This window comes from Hemitrygon akajei, chromosome 7 (assembly GCF_048418815.1).
Source record: "Hemitrygon akajei chromosome 7, sHemAka1.3, whole genome shotgun sequence".
NCBI lineage: Eukaryota > Metazoa > Chordata > Chondrichthyes > Myliobatiformes > Dasyatidae > Hemitrygon > Hemitrygon akajei.
Window position 1 is genome coordinate 1,915,001 of NC_133130.1, and position 4,563 is coordinate 1,919,563.

Consider the following 4,563-nt stretch of genomic DNA (forward strand, 5'->3'; position numbering starts at 1 on the left):
AGAGTGAGGCATCAGTGGTGTTACAGAGGGATAAACCACGGCCTGGGCAGAGTGAGGGATCAGCGGTGTTACTGAGGGATAAACCCTGGCCTTGGCAGAGTGAGGCATCAGGAGTGTTACAGAGGGATAAACCCCGGCCTGGGCAGAGTGAGGGATCAGCAGTGTTACTGAGGTATAAACACCGGGCTGGGCAGAGTGAGGCATCAGCGGTGTTACTGAGGGATAAACCCCGGCCTGGGCTGAGTGAGGGATCAGCAGTGTTACTGAGGAATAAACCCCGGCCTCGGCAGAGTGAGGCATCAGGAGTGTTACTGAGGGATAAACCCCGGCCTGGGCAGAGTGAGGGATCAGCGGTGTTACTGAGGGATAAACCCCGGCCTGGGCAGAGTGAGGGATCAGCGGTGTTACCGAGGGATAAACCCCGGCCTGGGCAGAGTGAGGGATCAGCAGTGTTACTGAGGGATAAACCCCGGCCTCGGCAGAGTGAGGCATCAGCGGTGTTACTGAGGGATAAACCCCGGCCTGGGCAGAGTGAGGGATCAGCGGTGTTACTGAGGGATAAACCCCGGCCTGGGCAGAGTGAGGGATCAGCAGTGTTACTGAGGGATAAACCCCGGCCTGGGCAGAGTGAGGGATCAGCGGTGTTACTGAGGGATAAACCCCGGCCTGGGCAGAGTGAGGGATCAGCGGTGTTACTGAGGGATAAACCCCGGCCTGGGCAGAGTGAGGGATCAGCGGTGTTACCGAGGGATAAACCCCGGCCTGGGCAGAGTGAGGGATCAGCAGTGTTACTGAGGGATAAACCCCGGCCTCGGCAGAGTGAGGCATCAGCGGTGTTACTGAGGGATAAACCCCGGCCTGGGCAGAGTGAGGGATCAGCGGTGTTACTGAGGGATAAACCCCGGCCTGGGCAGAGTGAGGGATCAGCAGTGTTACTGAGGGATAAACCCCGGCCTGGGCAGAGTGAGGGATCAGCGGTGTTACTGAGGGATAAACCCCGGCCTGGGCAGAGTGAGGGATCAGCAGTGTTACTGAGGGATAAACCCCGGCCTCGGCAGAGTGAGGCATCAGCGGTGTTACTGAGGGAAAAACCCCGGCCTGGGCAGAGTGAGGGATCAGCGGTGTTACTGAGGGATAAACCCTGGCCTCGGCAGAGTGAGGCATCAGCGGTGTTACTGAGGGATAAACCCCAGCCTGGGCAGAGTGAGGGATCAGCGGTGTTACTGAGGGATAAACCCCAGCCTGGGCAGAGTGAGGCATCAGCGGTGTTACTGAGGGATAAACCCCGGCCTGGGCAGAGTGACGGATCAGCGGTGTTACTGATGTATAAACCCCGGCCTGGGCAGAGTGAGGGATCAGCGGTGTTACTGAGGGATAAACCCCAGCCTAGGCAGAGTGAGGGATCAGCGGTGTTACTGAGGGATAAACCCCGGCCTGGGCAGAGTGAGGCATCAGCGGTGTTACTGAGGTATAAACCCCGGCCGGGGCAGAGTGAGTCATCAGCGGTGTTACTGAGGGATAAACCCCGGCCTGGGCAGAGTGAGGGATCAGCGGTGTTACTGAGGGATAAACCCCGGCCTGGGCAGAGTGAGGCATCAGCGGTGTTACTGAGGGATAAACCCCGGCCTGGGCAGAGTGAGGGATCAGCGGTGTTACAGAGGGATAAACCCCGGCCTCGGCAGAGTGAGGCATCAGCGGTGTTACTCAGGGATAAACCCCGGCCTGGGCAGAGTGAGGCATCAGCGGTGTTACTGAGTGATAAACACCGGCCTGGGCAGAGTGAGGGATCAGCGGTGTTACTGAGGGATAAACACAGGCCTCGGCAGAGTGAGGGATCATCGTTGTTACTGAGGGATAAACCCCGGCCTGGGCAGAGTGAGGGATCAGCGGTGTTACTGAGGGACAAAACCCCGGCCTGGGCAGAGTGAGGGATCAGCGGTGTTACTGAGGGATAAACCCCGGCCTGGGCAGAGTGAGGCATCAGCGGTGTTACAGAGGGATAAACCCCGGCCTGGGCAGAGTGAGGCATCAGCGGCGTTACTCAGGGATAAACCCCGGCCTGGGCAGAGTGAGGCATCAGCGGTGTTACTGAGTGATAAACACCGGCCTGGGCAGAGTGAGGGATCAGCGGTGTTACTGAGGGATAAACACAGGCCTCGGCAGAGTGAGGGATCATCGTTGTTACTGAGAGATAAACCCCGGCCTGGGCAGAGTGAGGGATCAGCGGTGTTACTGAGGGACAAAACCCCGGCCTGGGCAGAGTGAGGCATCAGCGGTGTTACTGAGGGATAAACCCTGGCCTTGGCAGAGTGAGGCATCAGCGGTGTTACTGATGTATAAACCCCGGCCTGGGCAGAGTGTGGGATCAGCGGTGTTACAGAGGGATAAACACCGGCCTGGGCAGAGTGAGGGATCAGTGGTGTTACTGAGGGACAAACCCCGGCCTGGGCAGAGTGAGGCATCAGTGGTGTTACAGAGGGATAAACCACGGCCTGGGCAGAGTGAGTAATCAGCGGTGTTACTGAGTGATAAACCCCGGCCTGGGCAGAGTGAGGCATCAGCGGAGTTTCTGAGGTATAAACCCCGGCCTGGGCAGAGTGAGGCATCAGCGGAGTTACTGAGGTATAAACCCTGGCCTGGGCAGAGTGAGGGATCAGCGGTGTTACTGAGGTATAAACCCCGGCCTGGGCAGAGTGAGGGATCAGCGGTGTTACTGAGGTATAAACCCCGGCCTGGGCAGAGTGAGGGATCAGCAGTGTTACTGAGGGATAAATCCCGGCCTGGGCAGAGTGAGGGATCAGCGGTGTTACAGAGGTATAAACCCCGGCCTTGGCAGAGTGAGGGATCAGCGGTGATACAGAGGGATAAACCCCGGCCTGGGCAGAGTGAGGGATCAGCGGTGTTACACAGGTATAAACCCCGGACTGGGCAGAGTGAGGCATCAGCGGTGTTACTGAGGGATAAACCCCGGCCTGGGCAGAGTGAGGGATCAGCGGTGTTACTGAGGGATAAACCCCGGCCTCGGCAGAGTGAGGCATCAGCGGTGTTACTGAGGGATAAACCCTGGCCTCGGCAGAGTGAGGCATCAGCGGTGTTCCTGAGGGATAAACCCCGGCCTCGGCAGAGTGAGGCATCAGCGGTGTTACAGAGGGATAAACCCCGGCCTGGGCAGAGTGAGGGATCAGCGGTGTTACTGAGGGATAAACCCCAGCCTGGGCAGAGTGAGGGATCAGCGGTGTTATTGAGGGATAAACCCCGGACTGGGCAGAGTGAGGGATCAGCGGTGTTACAGAGGGATAAACCCCGGCCTGGGCAGAGTGAGGGATCAGCGGTGTTACTGAGGGAAAAATCCCGGCCTGGGCAGAGTGAGGGATCAGCGGTGTTACTGACGGATAAACCCCAGCCTGGGCAGAGTGAGGGATCAGTGGTGTTATTAAGGGATAAACCCCGGCCTGGGCAGAGTGAGGGATCAGCGGTGTTACTGAGGGATAAACCCCGGCCTGGTCAGAGTGAGGCATCAGCGGTGTTACTGAGGGATAAACACCGGCCTGGGCAGAGTGAGGGATCAACGGTGTTACTGAGGTATAAACCCCGGCCTGGGCACAGTAAGGCATCAGCGGTGTTACTGAGGGATAAACCCCGGCCTCGGCAGAGTGAGGGATCAGCGGTGTTACTGAGGGATAAACCCCGGCCTCGGCAGAGTGAGGCATCAGCGGTGTTACTGAGGGATAAACCCCGGCCTGGGCAGAGTGAGGGATCAGTGGTGTTACTGAGGGATAAACCCCGGCCTGGGCAGAGTGAGGGATCAGCGGTGTTACTGAGGGATAAACCCTGGCCTGGGCACAGTAAGGCATCAGCGGTGTTACTGAGGGATAAACCCTGGCCTTGGCAGAGTGAGGCATCAGCGGTGTTACTGAGGGATAAACCCCGGCCTCGGCAGAGTGAGGGATCAGCGGTGTTACTGAGGGATAAACCCCGGCCTCGGCAGAGTGAGGCATCAGCGGTGTTACTGAGGGATAAACCCCGGCCTGGGCAGAGTGAGGGATCAGTGGTGTTACTGAGGGATAAACCCCGGCCTGGGCAGAGTGAGGGATCAGCGGTGTTACTGAGGGATAAACCCTGGCCTCGGCAGAGTGAGGCATCAGCGGTGTTACTGAGGGATAAACCCCGGCCTCGGCAGAGTGAGGGATCAGCGGTGTTACAGAGGGATAAACCCCGGCTTGGGCAGAGTGAGGGATCAGTGGTGTTACTGAGGGATAAACCCCGGCCTGGGCAGAGTGAGGGATCAGCGGTGTTACTGAGGGATAAACCCCAGCCTGGGCAGAGTGACGGATCAGCGGTGTTACTGAGGGATAAACCCCAGCCTGGGCAGAGTGAGGGATCAGCGGTGTTACTGAGGGATAAACCCCAGCCTGGGCAGAGTGAGGCATCAGAGGTGTTACTGAGGGATAAACCCCGGCCTGGGCAGAGTGACGGATCAGCGGTGTTACTGATGTATAAACCCCGGCCTGGGCAGAGTGAGGGATCAGCGGTGTTACTGAGGGATAAACCCCAGCCTGGGCA